This window comes from Daphnia pulicaria, chromosome 4, assembly GCF_021234035.1.
Source record: "Daphnia pulicaria isolate SC F1-1A chromosome 4, SC_F0-13Bv2, whole genome shotgun sequence".
NCBI classification, from domain to species: domain Eukaryota; kingdom Metazoa; phylum Arthropoda; class Branchiopoda; order Diplostraca; family Daphniidae; genus Daphnia; species Daphnia pulicaria.
In genome coordinates this window covers 17601310-17618296 of record NC_060916.1, presented here as the reverse complement: position 1 = coordinate 17618296, position 16987 = coordinate 17601310, and positions in this window count along the sequence as shown.

Genomic DNA, 16987 nt, shown 5'->3' with positions numbered 1-16987 from the left:
ACCCGACCCGACCCGACTTGAATTTGAAATTTTTTTTTCGATCGACGCCTTTGCCCACTCGACTGTTCGGGGCTCTCTTATTATCAACCAGCTCGAGATTCGAACCGAGAGCCAACTTGCATTGGAAAATGAATTTTTTTCTGATCGACGCCTTAGCCCACTTTACGTGGTTCGGGGGCTCTGTTATTATCATCCAGCTCGAGATTCGAACCGAGAGTCAACTTGCATTGGAAAAATAATTTTTTTTTCTGATCGACGCCTTAGCCCACTCGACGCGGTTCGGGGGCTCTCTTATTTTCATCCAGCTCGAGATTTGAACCGAGAGTCAACTTGCATTGGAAAAATAATTTTTTTTTCTGATCGATGCCTTAGCCCACTCGACGCGGTTCGGGGGCTCTCTTATTATCACCCAGCTCGAGATTCGAACCGTGCATTGGAAAAGTTAATTTTTTTTTTAATCGACGCCTTAGCCCACTCGACGCGGTTCGGGGGCTCTCTTATTATCACCCAGCTCGAGATTCGAACCGTGCATTGAAAAAATAATTTGTTTTTCTGATCGACGCCTTAGCCCACTCGACGCGGTTCGGGGGCTCTCTTATTATCATCCAGCTCGAGATTCGAACCGAGAGTCAACTTGCATTGGAAAAATAATTTTTTTTTCTGATCGACGCCTTAGCCCACTCGACGCGGTTCGGGGGCTCTCTTATTATCACCCAGCTCTAGATTCCAAACCCGATCCGACCCGACCCGACCCGACCCGACTTGAATTCGAAATTTTTTTTTCGATCGACGGCTTTGCCCACTCGACTGTTCGGGGCTCTCTTATTATCACCCAGCTCGAGATTCGAACCGAGAGCCAACTTGCATTAGAAAATGAATTTTTTTCTGATCGACGCCTTAGCCCACTCGACGCGGTTCAGGGGCTCTCTTATTATCACCCAGCTCGAGATTCGAACCGTGCATTGCAAAAATAATTTGTTTTTCTAATCGACGCCTTAGCCCACTCGACGCGGTTCGGGGGCTCTCTTATTATCACCCAGCTCGAGATTCGAACCGAGAGCGCACTTGCATTGGAAAAATAATTTTTTTTTCTGATCGATGCCTTAGCCCACTCGACGCGGTTCGGGGGCTCTCTTATTATCATCCAGCTCGAGATTTGAACTGAGAGTCAACTTGCATTGGAAAATTTTTTTTTTTCTGATCGATGCCTTAGCCCACTCGACGCGGTTCGGGGGCTCTCTTATTATCACCCAGCTCGAGATTCGAACCTTGCATTGGAAAAATTATTTGTTTTTCTGATCGACGCCTTAGCCCACTCGACGCGGTTCGGGGGTTCTCTTATAATCATCCAGCTCGAGATTCGAACCGAGAGCCAACTTGCATTGGAAAATGAATTTTTTTCTGATCGACGCCTTAGCCGACTCGACGCGGTTCGGGGGCTCTCTTATTATCACCGAGCTCGAGATTCGAACCGAGAGCCAACTTGCATTAGAAAATGAATTTTTTTCTGATCGACGCCTTAGCCCACCCGACGCGGTTCTGGGGCTCTCTTATTATCACCCAGCAACTTGAATTTGAAAATTTTGTTTTCGATCGACGCCTTTGCCCACTCGACTGTTCGGGGCTCTCTTATTATCAACCAGCTCGAGATTCGAAACCCGACCCGACCCGACTTGAATTTGAAAATTTTTTTTTCGATCGACGCCTTAGCCCACTCGACTGTTCGGGGCTCTCTTATTATCAACCAGCTCGAGATTCGAAACCCGACCCGACCCAACTTGAATTTAAAATATTTTTTTTTCGATCGACGCCTTTGCCCACTCGACTGTTCGGGGCTCTCTGATTATCAACCAGCTCGATATTCGAAACCTCACCCGACCCGACCCGACCCGACTTGAATTTGAAAATTTTGTTTTCGATCGACGCCTTTGCCCACTCGACTGTTCGGGGCACTCTTATCATCAACCAGCTCGAGATTCGAAACCCGACCCGACCCGACCCGACTTGAATTTGAAATTTTTTTTTCGATCGACGCCTTTGCCCACTCGACTGTTCGGGGCTCTCTTATTATCAACCAGCTCGAGATTCGAAACCCGACCCGACCCGACTTGAATTTGAAAAATTTTTTTTTTGATCGACGCCTTTGCCCACTCGACGCGGTTCGGGGGCTCACTTATTATCACCGAGCTCGAGATTCGAACCGAGAGCCAACTTGCATTAGAAAATGATTTTTTTTCTGATCGACGCCTTAGCCCACTCGACGCGGTTCGGGGGCTCTCTTATTATCACCCAGCTCGAGATTCGAATCGTGCATTGGAAAAATAATTTTTTTTTCTGATCGACGCCTTAGCCCACTCGACGCGGTTCGGGGGCTCTCTTATTATCACCCAGCTCGAGATTCGAACCGAGAGCCAACTTGCATTGGAAAATTAATTTTTTTCTGATCGACGCCTTAGCCCACTCGACGCGGTTCGGGGGCTCTCTTATTATCACCCAGCTCTAGATTCGAAACCCGATCCGACCCGACCAGACCCGACCCGAATTGAATTCGAAATTTTTTTTTCGATCGACGGCTTTGCCCACTCGACTGTTCGGGGCTCTCTTATTATCACCCAGCTCGAGATTCGAACCGAGAGCCAACTTGCATTGGAAAAATAATTTTTTTTTCTGATCGACGCCTTAGCCCACTCGACGCGGTTCGGGGGCTCTCTTGTTATCAACCAGCTCAAGATTCGAAACCCGACCCGACTTGAATTTGAAAATTTTTTTTTCTATCGACGCCTTAGCCTTCTCGACGCGGTTCGGGGGCTCTCTCTTATTATCACCCAGCTCGAGAATTCGAACCGAGAGCCAACTTGCATTGGAAAATGAATTTTTTTCTGATCGACGCCTTAGCCCACTCGACGCGGTTCGGGGGCTCTCTTATTATCACCAAGCTCGAGATTCGAACCGAGAGCCAACTTGCATTGGAAAATGAATTTTTTTCTGATCGACGCCTTTGCCCACTCGACTGTTCGGGGCTCTCTTATTATCAACCAGCTCGAGATTCGAAACCAGACCCGACCCGACCCGACCCGACCCGACCCGACCCGACCCGACCCGACCCGACCCGACCCGACCCGACCCGACCCGACTTGAATTTGAAAATTTTGTTTTCGATCGACGCCTTTGCCCACTCGACTGTTCGGGGCTCTCTTATTATCAACCAGCTCGAGATTCGAAACCCGACCCGACCCGACTTGAATTTGAAATTTTTTTTTCGATCGACGCCTTTGCCCACTCGACTGTTCGGGGCTCTCTTATTATCAACCAGCTCGAGATTCGAACCGAGAGCCAACTTGCATTGGAAAATGAATTTTTTTCTGATCGACGCCTTAGCCCACTTTACGTGGTTCGGGGGCTCTCTTATTATCATCCAGCTCGAGATTCGAACCGAGAGTCAACTTGCATTGGAAAAATAATTTTTTTTTCTGATCGACGCCTTAGCCCACTCGACGCGGTTCGGGGGCTCTCTTATTTTCATCCAGCTCGAGATTTGAACCGAGAGTCAACTTGCATTGGAAAAATAATTTTTTTTTCTGATCGATGCCTTAGCCCACTCGACGCGGTTCGGGGGCTCTCTTATTATCACCCAGCTCGAGATTCGAACCGAGAGCTAACTTGCATTGGAAAATGATTTTTTTTCTAATCGACGCCTTAGCCCACTTGACGTGGTTCGGGGGCTCTCTTATTATCATCCAGCTCGAGATTCGAACCGAGAGTCAACTTGCATTGGAAAAAAAAAAAAATTTCTGATCGACGCCTTAGCCCACTCGACGCGGTTCAGGGGCTCTCTTATTATCACCCAGCTCGAGATTCGAACCGTGCATTGGAAAAGTTAATTTTTTTTTTTAATCGACGCCTTAGCCCACTCGACGCGGTTCGGGGGCTCTCTTATTATCACCCAGCTCGAGATTCGAACCGTGCATTGGAAAAATAATTTGTTTTTCGCATCGACGCCTTAGCCCACTCGACGCGGTTCGGGGGCTCTCTTATTATCATCCAGCTCGAGATTTGAACTGAGAGTCAACTTGCATTGGAAAAATTATTTTTTTCTGATCGATGCCTTAGCCCACTCGACGCGGTTCGGGGGCTCTCTTATTATCACCCAGCTCGAGATTCGAACCATGCATTCGAAAAATAATTTGTTTTTCTGATCGATGCCTTAGCCCACTCGACGCGGTTCGGGGGCTCTCTTATTATCACCCAGCTCGAGATTCGAACCGTGCATTGGAAAAATAATTTGTTTTTCTGATCGACGCCTTAGCCCACTCGACGCGGTTCGGGGGCTCTCTTATTATCATCCAGCTCGAGATTTGAACCGACAGTCAACTTGCATTGGAAAAATAATTTTTTTTTCTGATCGATGCCTTAGCCCACTCGACGCGGTTCGGGGGCTCTCTTATTATCACCCAGCTCGAGATTCGAACCGAGAGCCAACTTGCATTAGAAAATGAATTTTTTTCTGATCGACGCCTTAGCCCACTCGACGCGGTTCAGGGGCTCTCTTATTATCACCCAGCTCGAGATTCGAACCGTGCATTGCAAAAATAATTTGTTTTTCTAATCGACGCCTTAGCCCACTCGACGCGGTTCGGGGGCTCTCTTATTATCACCCAGCTCGAGATTCGAACCGAGAGCGCACTTGCATTGGAAAAATAATTTTTTTTTCTGATCGATGCCTTAGCCCACTCGACGCGGTTCGGGGGCTCTCTTATTATCATCCAGCTCGAGATTTGAACTGAGAGTCAACTTGCATTGGAAAAATTTTTTTTTTCTGATCGATGCCTTAGCCCACTCGACGCGGTTCGGGGGCTCTCTTATTATCACCCAGCTCGAGATTCGAACCTTGCATTGGAAAAATTATTTGTTTTTCTGATCGACGCCTTAGCCCACTCGACGCGGTTCGGGGGTTCTCTTATAATCACCCAGCTCGAGATTCGAACCGAGAGCCAACTTGCATTGGAAAATGAATTTTTTTCTGATCGACGCCTTAGCCGACTCGACGCGGTTCGGGGGCTCTCTTATTATCACCGAGCTCGAGATTCGAACCGAGAGCCAACTTGCATTAGAAAATGAATTTTTTTCTGATCGACGCCTTAGCCCACCCGACGCGGTTCTGGGGCTCTCTTATTATCACCCAGCAACTTGAATTTGAAAATTTTGTTTTCGATCGACGCCTTTGCCCACTCGACTGTTCGGGGCTCTCTTATTATCAACCAGCTCGAGATTCGAAACCCGACCCGACCCGACTTGAATTTGAAAATTTTTTTTTCGATCGACGCCTTAGCCCACTCGACTGTTCGGGGCTCTCTTATTATCAACCAGCTCGAGATTCGAAACCCGACCCGACCCAACTTGAATTTAAAATATTTTTTTTTCGATCGACGCCTTTGCCCACTCGACTGTTCGGGGCTCTCTGATTATCAACCAGCTCGATATTCGAAACCTCACCCGACCCGACCCGACCCGACTTGAATTTGAAAATTTTGTTTTCGATCGACGCCTTTGCCCACTCGACTGTTCGGGGCACTCTTATCATCAACCAGCTCGAGATTCGAAACCCGACCCGACCCGACCCGACTTGAATTTGAAATTTTTTTTTCGATCGACGCCTTTGCCCACTCGACTGTTCGGGGCTCTCTTATTATCAACCAGCTCGAGATTCGAAACCCGACCCGACCCGACTTGAATTTGAAAAATTTTTTTTTTGATCGACGCCTTTGCCCACTCGACGCGGTTGGGGGCTCACTTATTATCACCGAGCTCGAGATTCGAACCGAGAGCCAACTTGCATTAGAAAATGATTTTTTTTCTGATCGACGCCTTAGCCCACTCGACGCGGTTCGGGGGCTCTCTTATTATCACCCAGCTCGAGATTCGAATCGTGCATTGGAAAAATAATTTTTTTTTCTGATCGACGCCTTAGCCCACTCGACGCGGTTCGGGGGCTCTCTTATTATCACCCAGCTCGAGATTCGAACCGAGAGCCAACTTGCATTGGAAAATTAATTTTTTTCTGATCGACGCCTTAGCCCACTCGACGCGGTTCGGGGGCTCTCTTATTATCACCCAGCTCTAGATTCGAAACCCGATCCGACCCGACCAGACCCGACCCGAATTGAATTCGAAATTTTTTTTTCGATCGACGGCTTTGCCCACTCGACTGTTCGGGGCTCTCTTATTATCACCCAGCTCGAGATTCGAACCGAGAGCCAACTTGCATTGGAAAAATAATTTTTTTTTCTGATCGACGCCTTAGCCCACTCGACGCGGTTCGGGGGCTCTCTTGTTATCAACCAGCTCAAGATTCGAAACCCGACCCGACTTGAATTTGAAAATTTGTTTTTTCTATCGACGCCTTAGCCTTCTCGACGCGGTTCGGGGGCTCTCTCTTATTATCACCCAGCTCGAGAATTCGAACCGAGAGCCAACTTGCATTGGAAAATGAATTTTTTTCTGATCGACGCCTTAGCCCACTCGACGCGGTTCGGGGGCTCTCTTATTATCACCAAGCTCGAGATTCGAACCGAGAGCCAACTTGCATTGGAAAATGAATTTTTTTCTGATCGACGCCTTTGCCCACTCGACTGTTCGGGGCTCTCTTATTATCAACCAGCTCGAGATTCGAAACCAGACCCGACCCGACCCGACCCGACCCGACCCGACCCGACCCGACCCGACCCGACCCGACCCGACCCGACCCGACCCGACCCGACCCGACCCGACTTGAATTTGAAAATTTTGTTTTCGATCGACGCCTTTGCCCACTCGACTGTTCGGGGCTCTCTTATTATCACCCAGCTCGAGATTCGAACCGTGCATTGGAAAAGTTAATTTTTTTTTTTAATCGACGCCTTAGCCCACTCGACGCGGTTCGGGGGCTCTCTTATTATCACCCAGCTCGAGATTCGAACCGTGCATTGGAAAAATAATTTGTTTTTCGCATCGACGCCTTAGCCCACTCGACGCGGTTCGGGGGCTCTCTTATTATCATCCAGCTCGAGATTTGAACTGAGAGTCAACTTGCATTGGAAAAATTATTTTTTTCTGATCGATGCCTTAGCCCACTCGACGCGGTTCGGGGGCTCTCTTATTATCACCCAGCTCGAGATTCGAACCATGCATTCGAAAAATAATTTGTTTTTCTGATCGATGCCTTAGCCCACTCGACGCGGTTCGGGGGCTCTCTTATTATCACCCAGCTCGAGATTCGAACCGTGCATTGGAAAAATAATTTGTTTTTCTGATCGACGCCTTAGCCCACTCGACGCGGTTCGGGGGCTCTCTTATTATCATCCAGCTCGAGATTTGAACCGACAGTCAACTTGCATTGGAAAAATAATTTTTTTTTCTGATCGATGCCTTAGCCCACTCGACGCGGTTCGGGGGCTCTCTTATTATCACCCAGCTCGAGATTCGAACCGAGAGCCAACTTGCATTAGAAAATGAATTTTTTTCTGATCGACGCCTTAGCCCACTCGACGCGGTTCAGGGGCTCTCTTATTATCACCCAGCTCGAGATTCGAACCGTGCATTGCAAAAATAATTTGTTTTTCTAATCGACGCCTTAGCCCACTCGACGCGGTTCGGGGGCTCTCTTATTATCACCCAGCTCGAGATTCGAACCGAGAGCGCACTTGCATTGGAAAAATAATTTTTTTTTCTGATCGATGCCTTAGCCCACTCGACGCGGTTCGGGGGCTCTCTTATTATCATCCAGCTCGAGATTTGAACTGAGAGTCAACTTGCATTGGAAAAATTTTTTTTTTCTGATCGATGCCTTAGCCCACTCGACGCGGTTCGGGGGCTCTCTTATTATCACCCAGCTCGAGATTCGAACCTTGCATTGGAAAAATTATTTGTTTTTCTGATCGACGCCTTAGCCCACTCGACGCGGTTCGGGGGTTCTCTTATAATCACCCAGCTCGAGATTCGAACCGAGAGCCAACTTGCATTGGAAAATGAATTTTTTTCTGATCGACGCCTTAGCCGACTCGACGCGGTTCGGGGGCTCTCTTATTATCACCGAGCTCGAGATTCGAACCGAGAGCCAACTTGCATTAGAAAATGAATTTTTTTCTGATCGACGCCTTAGCCCACCCGACGCGGTTCTGGGGCTCTCTTATTATCACCCAGCAACTTGAATTTGAAAATTTTGTTTTCGATCGACGCCTTTGCCCACTCGACTGTTCGGGGCTCTCTTATTATCAACCAGCTCAAGATTCGAAACCCGACCCGACCCGACTTGAATTTGAAAATTTTTTTTTCGATCGACGCCTTAGCCCACTCGACTGTTCGGGGCTTTCTTATTATCAACCAGCTCGAGATTCGAAACCCGACCCGACCCAACTTGAATTTAAAATATTTTTTTTTCGATCGACGCCTTTGCCCACTCGACTGTTCGGGGCTCTCTGATTATCAACCAGCTCGATATTCGAAACCTCACCCGACCCGACCCGAGCCGACTTGAATTTGAAAATTTTGTTTTCGATCGACGCCTTTGCCCACTCGACTGTTCGGGGCACTCTTATCATCAACCAGCTCGAGATTCGAAACCCGACCCGACCCGACCCGACTTGAATTTGAAATTTTTTTTTCGATCGACGCCTTTGCCCACTCGACTGTTCGGGGCTCTCTTATTATCAACCAGCTCGAGATTCGAAACCCGACCCGACCCGACTTGAATTTGAAAAAATTTTTTTTTGATCGACGCCTTTGCCCACTCGACGCGGTTCGGGGGCTCTCTTATTATCACCCAGCTCGAGATTCGAATCGTGCATTGGAAAAATAATTTTTTTTTCTGATCGACGCCTTAGCCCACTTTACGTGGTTCGGGGGCTCTCTTATTATCATCCAGCTCGAGATTCGAACCGAGAGTCAACTTGCATTGGAAAAATAATTTTTTTTTCTGATCGACGCCTTAGCCCACTCGACGCGGTTCGGGGGCTCTCTTATTTTCATCCAGCTCGAGATTTGAACCGAGAGTCAACTTGCATTGGAAAAATAATTTTTTTTTCTGATCGATGCCTTAGCCCACTCGACGCGGTTCGGGGGCTCTCTTATTATCACCCAGCTCGAGATTCGAACCGAGAGCTAACTTGCATTGGAAAATGATTTTTTTTCTAATCGACGCCTTAGCCCACTTGACGTGGTTCGGGGGCTCTCTTATTATCATCCAGCTCGAGATTCGAACCGAGAGTCAACTTGCATTGGAAAAAAAAAAAAATTTCTGATCGACGCCTTAGCCCACTCGACGCGGTTCAGGGGCTCTCTTATTATCACCCAGCTCGAGATTCGAACCGTGCATTGGAAAAGTTAATTTTTTTTTTTAATCGACGCCTTAGCCCACTCGACGCGGTTCGGGGGCTCTCTTATTATCACCCAGCTCGAGATTCGAACCGTGCATTGGAAAAATAATTTGTTTTTCGCATCGACGCCTTAGCCCACTCGACGCGGTTCGGGGGCTCTCTTATTATCATCCAGCTCGAGATTTGAACTGAGAGTCAACTTGCATTGGAAAAATTATTTTTTTCTGATCGATGCCTTAGCCCACTCGACGCGGTTCTGGGGCTCTCTTATTATCACCCAGCAACTTGAATTTGAAAATTTTGTTTTCGATCGACGCCTTTGCCCACTCGACTGTTCGGGGCTCTCTTATTATCAACCAGCTCGAGATTCGAAACCCGACCCGACCCGACTTGAATTTGAAATTTTTTTTTTTCGATCGACGCCTTAGCCCATTCGACTGTTCGGGGCTCTCTTATTATCACCCAGCTCGAGATTCGAACCGAGAGCGCACTTGCATTGGAAAAATAATTGTTTTTTTTCTGATCGATGCCTTAGCCCACTCGACGCGGTTCGGGGGCTCTCTTATTATCATCCAGCTCGAGATTTGAACTGAGAGTCAACTTGCATTGGAAAAAATTTTTTTTTCTGATCGATGCCTTAGCCCACTCGACGCGGTTCGGGGGCTCTCTTATTATCACCCAGCTCGAGATTCGAACCGAGAGCGCACTTGCATTGGAAAAATAATTTTTTTTTCTGATCGATGCCTTAGCCCACTCGACGCGGTTCGGGGGCTCTCTTATTATCATCCAGCTCGAGATTTGAACTGAGAGTCAACTTGCATTGGAAAAAAATTTTTTTTCTGTTCGATGCCTTAGCCCACTCGACGCGGTTCGGGGGCTCTCTTATTATCACCCAGCTCGAGATTCGAACCGTGCATTGGAAAAATAATTTGTTTTTCTGATCGACGCCTTAGCCCACTCGACACGGTTCGGGGGCTCTCTTATTATCAACCAGCTCGAGATTCGAACCGAGAGCCAACTTGCATTGGAAAATGAATTTTTTTCTGATCGACGCCTTAGCCCACTCGACGCGGTTCGGGTGCTCTCTTATTATCACCCAGCTCGAGATTCGAACCAAGAGCCAACTTGCATTGGAAAATTAATTTTTTTTCCGATCGACGCCTTAGCCCACTCGACGCGGTTCGGGGGCTCTCTTATTATCACCGAGCTCGAGATTCGAACCGAGAGCCAACTTGCATTAGAAAATGAATTTTTTTCTGATCGACGCCTTAGCCCACTCGACGCGGTTCAGGGGCTCTCTTATTATCACCCAGCTCGAGATTCGAACCGTGCATTGGAAAAATAATTTGTTTTTCTGATCGACGCCTTAGCCCACTCGACGCGGTTCGGGGGCTCTCTTATTATCACCCAGCTCGAGATTCGAACCGAGAGCGCACTTGCATTGGAAAAATAATTTTTTTTTTCTGATCGATGCCTTAGCCCACTCGACGCGGTTCGGGGGCTCTCTTATTATCATCCAGCTCGAGATTTGAACTGAGAGTCAACTTGCATTGGAAAAATTATTTTTTTCTGATCGATGCCTTAGCCCACTCGACGCGGTTCGGGGGCTCTCTTATTATCACCCAGCTCGAGATTCGAACCGTGCATTCGAAAAATAATTTGTTTTTCTGATCGACGCCTTAGCCCACTCGACGCGGTTCGGGGGTTCTCTTTTAATCACCCAGCTCGAGATTCGAACCGAGAGCCAACTTGCATTGGAAAATGATTTTTTTTCTGATCGACGCCTTAGCCGACTCGACGCGGTTCGGGGGCTCTCTTATTATCACCGAGCTCGAGATTCGAACCGAGAGCCAACTTGCATTAGAAAATGAATTTTTTTCTGATCGACGCCTTAGCCCACTCGACGCGGTTCTGGGGCTCTCTTATTATCACCCAGCAACTTGAATTTGAAAATTTTGTTTTCGATCGACGCCTTTGCCCACTCGACTGTTCGGGGCTCTCTTATTATCAACCAGCTCGAGATTCGAAACCCGACCCGACCCGACTTGAATTTGAAATTTTTTTTTTTCGATCGACGCCTTAGCCCATTCGACTGTTCGGGGCTCTCTTATTATCACCCAGCTCGAGATTCGAACCGAGAGCGCACTTGCATTGGAAAAATAATTGTTTTTTTTCTGATCGATGCCTTAGCCCACTCGACGCGGTTCGGGGGCTCTCTTATTATCATCCAGCTCGAGATTTGAACTGAGAGTCAACTTGCATTGGAAAAAATTTTTTTTTCTGATCGATGCCTTAGCCCACTCGACGCGGTTCGGGGGCTCTCTTATTATCACCCAGCTCGAGATTCGAACCGAGAGCGCACTTGCATTGGAAAAATAATTTTTTTTTCTGATCGATGCCTTAGCCCACTCGACGCGGTTCGGGGGCTCTCTTATTATCATCCAGCTCGAGATTTGAACTGAGAGTCAACTTGCATTGGAAAAAAATTTTTTTTCTGTTCGATGCCTTAGCCCACTCGACGCGGTTCGGGGGCTCTCTTATTATCACCCAGCTCGAGATTCGAACCGTGCATTGGAAAAATAATTTGTTTTTCTGATCGACGCCTTAGCCCACTCGACACGGTTCGGGGGCTCTCTTATTATCAACCAGCTCGAGATTCGAACCGAGAGCCAACTTGCATTGGAAAATGAATTTTTTTCTGATCGACGCCTTAGCCCACTCGACGCGGTTCGGGTGCTCTCTTATTATCACCCAGCTCGAGATTCGAACCAAGAGCCAACTTGCATTGGAAAATTAATTTTTTTTCCGATCGACGCCTTAGCCCACTCGACGCGGTTCGGGGGCTCTCTTATTATCACCGAGCTCGAGATTCGAACCGAGAGCCAACTTGCATTAGAAAATGAATTTTTTTCTGATCGACGCCTTAGCCCACTCGACGCGGTTCAGGGGCTCTCTTATTATCACCCAGCTCGAGATTCGAACCGTGCATTGGAAAAATAATTTGTTTTTCTGATCGACGCCTTAGCCCACTCGACGCGGTTCGGGGGCTCTCTTATTATCACCCAGCTCGAGATTCGAACCGAGAGCGCACTTGCATTGGAAAAATAATTTTTTTTTTCTGATCGATGCCTTAGCCCACTCGACGCGGTTCGGGGGCTCTCTTATTATCATCCAGCTCGAGATTTGAACTGAGAGTCAACTTGCATTGGAAAAAAAATTTTTTTCTGATCGATGCCTTAGCCCACTCGACGCGGTTCGGGGGCTCTCTTATTATCACCCAGCTCGAGATTCGAACCGTGCATTGGAAAAATAATTTGTTTTTCTGATCGACGCCTTAGCCCACTCGACGCGGTTCGGGGGCTCTCTTATTATCACCCAGCTCGAGATTCGAACCGAGAGCCAACTTGCATTGGAAAATAAATTTTTTTCTGATCGACGCCTTAGCCCACTTGACGTGGTTCGGGGGCTCTCTTATTATCATCCAGCTCGAGATTTGAACTGAGAGTCAACTTGCATTGGAAAAATTTTTTTTTTCTGATCGATGCCTTAGCCCACTCGACGCGGTTCGGGGGCTCTCTTATTATCACCCAGCTCGAGATTCGAACCGTGCATTGGAAAAATAATTTGTTTTTCTGATCGACGCCTTAGCCCACTCGACGCGGTTCGGGGGTTCTCTTATAATCACCCAGCTCGAGATTCGAACCGAGAGCCAACTTGCATTGGAAAATGAATTTTTTTCTGATCGACGCCTTAGCCGACTCGACGCGGTTCGGGGGCTCTCTTATTATCACCGAGCTCGAGATTCGAACCGAGAGCCAACTTGCATTAGAAAATGAATTTTTTTCTGATCGACGCCTTAGCCCACCCGACGCGGTTCTGGGGCTCTCTTATTATCACCCAGCAACTTGAATTTGAAAATTTTGTTTTCGATCGACGCCTTTGCCCACTCGACTGTTCGGGGCTCTCTTATTATCAACCAGCTCAAGATTCGAAACCCGACCCGACCCGACTTGAATTTGAAATTTTTTTTTTCGATCGACGCCTTAGCCCACTCGACTGTTCGGGGCTCTCTTATTATCAACCAGCTCGAGATTCGAAACCCGACCCGACCCAACTTGAATTTAAAATATTTTTTTTTCGATCGACGCCTTTGCCCACTCGACTGTTCGGGGCTCTCTGATTATCAACCAGCTCGATATTCGAAACCTCACCCGACCCGACCCGACCCGACTTGAATTTGAAAATTTTGTTTTCGATCGACGCCTTTGCCCACTCGACTGTTCGGGGCACTCTTATCATCAACCAGCTCGAGATTCGAAACCCGACCCGACCCGACCCGACTTGAATTTGAAATTTTTTTTTCGATCGACGCCTTTGCCCACTCGACTGTTCGGGGCTCTCTTATTATCAACCAGCTCGAGATTCGAAACCCGACCCGACCCGACTTGAATTTGAAAAAATTTTTTTTTGATCGACGCCTTTGCCCACTCGACGCGGTTCGGGGGCTCTCTTATTATCACCCAGCTCGAGATTCGAATCGTGCATTGGAAAAATAATTTTTTTTTCTGATCGACGCCTTAGCCCACTCGACGCGGTTCGGGGGCTCTCTTATTATCACCCAGCTCGAGATTCGAACCGAGAGCCAACTTGCATTGGAAAATTAATTTTTTTCTGATCGACGCCTTAGCCCACTCGACGCGGTTCGGGGGCTCTCTTATTATCACCCAGCTCTAGATTCGAAACCCGATCCGACCCGACCAGACCCGACCCGAATTGAATTCGAAATTTTTTTTTCGATCGACGGCTTTGCCCACTCGACTGTTCGGGGCTCTCTTATTATCACCCAGCTCGAGATTCGAACCGAGAGCCAACTTGCATTGGAAAAATAATTTTTTTTTCTGATCGACGCCTTAGCCCACTCGACGCGGTTCGGGGGCTCTCTTGTTATCAACCAGCTCAAGATTCGAAACCCGACCCGACTTGAATTTGAAAATTTTTTTTTCTATCGACGCCTTAGCCATCTCGACGCGGTTCGGGGGCTCTCTCTTATTATCACCCAGCTCGAGAATTCGAACCGAGAGCCAACTTGCATTGGAAAATGAATTTTTTTCTGATCGACGCCTTAGCCCACTCGACGCGGTTCGGGGGCTCTCTTATTATCACCAAGCTCGAGATTCGAACCGAGAGCCAACTTGCATTGGAAAATGAATTTTTTTCTGATCGACGCCTTTGCCCACTCGACTGTTCGGGGCTCTCTTATTATCAACCAGCTCGAGATTCGAAACCAGACCCGACCCGACCCGACCCGACCCGACCCGACCCGACCCGACCCGACCCGACCCGACCCGACCCGACCCGACCCGACCCGACCCGACCCGACTTGAATTTGAAAATTTTGTTTTCGATCGACGCCTTTGCCCACTCGACTGTTCGGGGCTCTCTTATTATCAACCAGCTCGAGATTCGAAACCCGACCCGACCCGACCCGACCCGACCCGACTTGAATTTGAAATTTTTTTTTCGATCGACGCCTTTGCCCACTCGACTGTTCGGGGCTCTCTTATTATCAACCAGCTCGAGATTCGAAACCCGACCCGACCCGACTTGAATTTGAAAAATTTTTTTTTTGATCGACGCCTTTGCCCACTCGACGCGGTTCGGGGGCTCACTTATTATCACCGAGCTCGAGATTCGAACCGAGAGCCAACTTGCATTGGAAAAATAATTTTTTTTTCTGATCGACGCCTTAGCCCACTCGACGCGGTTCGGGGGCTCTCTTATTTTCATCCAGCTCGAGATTTGAACCGAGAGTCAACTTGCATTGGAAAAATAATTTTTTTTTCTGATCGATGCCTTAGCCCACTCGACGCGGTTCGGGGGCTCTCTTATTATCACCCAGCTCGAGATTCGAACCGAGAGCTAACTTGCATTGGAAAATGATTTTTTTTCTAATCGACGCCTTAGCCCACTTGACGTGGTTCGGGGGCTCTCTTATTATCATCCAGCTCGAGATTCGAACCGAGAGTCAACTTGCATTGGAAAAAAAAAAAAAATTTCTGATCGACGCCTTAGCCCACTCGACGCGGTTCGGGGGCTCTCTTATTATCACCCAGCTCGAGATTCGAACCGTGCATTGGAAAAGTTAATTTTTTTTTTTAATCGACGCCTTAGCCCACTCGACGCGGTTCGGGGGCTCTCTTATTATCACCCAGCTCGAGATTCGAACCGTGCATTGAAAAAATAATTTGTTTTTCTGATCGACGCCTTAGCCCACTCGACGCGGTTCGGGGGCTCTCTTATTATCATCCAGCTCGAGATTCGAACCGAGAGTCAACTTGCATTGGAAAAATAATTTTTTTTTCTGATCGACGCCTTAGCCCACTCGACGCGGTTCGGGGGCTCTCTTATTATCACCCAGCTCTAGATTCCAAACCCGATCCGACCCGACCCGACCCGACCCGACTTGAATTCGAAATTTTTTTTTCGATCGACGGCTTTGCCCACTCGACTGTTCGGGGCTCTCTTATTATCACCCAGCTCGAGATTCGAACCGAGAGCCAACTTGCATTAGAAAATGAATTTTTTTCTGATCGACGCCTTAGCTCACTCGACGCGGTTCAGGGGCTCTCTTATTATCACCCAGCTCGAGATTCGAACCGTGCATTGCAAAAATAATTTGTTTTTCTAATCGACGCCTTAGCCCACTCGACGCGGTTCGGGGGCTCTCTTATTATCACCCAGCTCGAGATTCGAACCGAGAGCGCACTTGCATTGGAAAAATAATTTTTTTTTCTGATCGATGCCTTAGCCCACTCGACGCGGTTCGGGGGCTCTCTTATTATCATCCATCTCGAGATTTGAACTGAGAGTCAACTTGCATTGGAAAAATTTTTTTTTTCTGATCGATGCCTTAGCCCACTCGACGCGGTTCGGGGGCTCTCTTATTATCACCCAGCTCGAGATTCGAACCTTGCATTGGAAAAATTATTTGTTTTTCTGATCGACGCCTTAGCCCACTCGACGCGGTTCGGGGGTTCTCTTATAATCACCCAGCTCGAGATTCGAACCGAGAGCCAACTTGCATTGGAAAATGAATTTTTTTCTGATCGACGCCTTAGCCGACTCGACGTGGTTTGGGGGGCTCTCTTATTATCATCCAGCTCGAGATTCGAACCGAGAGTCAACTTGCATTGGAAAAATAATTTTTTTTTCTGATCGACGCCTTAGCCCACTCGACGCGGTTCGGGGGCTCTCTTATTATCACCCAGCTCTAGATTCGAAACCCATTCCGACCCGACCCGACCCGACTTGAATTCGAAATTTTTTTTTCGATCGACGGCTTTGCCCACTCGACGCGGTTCGGGGGCTCTCTTATTATCACCCAGCTCTAGATTCGAAACCCATTCCGACCCGACCCGACCCGACCCGACTTGAATTCGAAATTTTTTTTTCGATCGACGGCTTTGCCCACTCGACTGTTCGGGGCTCTCTTATTATCACCCAGCTCGAGATTCGAACCGAGAGCCAACTTGCATTGGAAAATGAATTTTTTTCTGATCGACGCCTTAGCCCACTCGACGCGGTTCGGGGGCTCTCTTATTATCACCCAGCTCGAGATTCGAACCGAGAGCCAACTT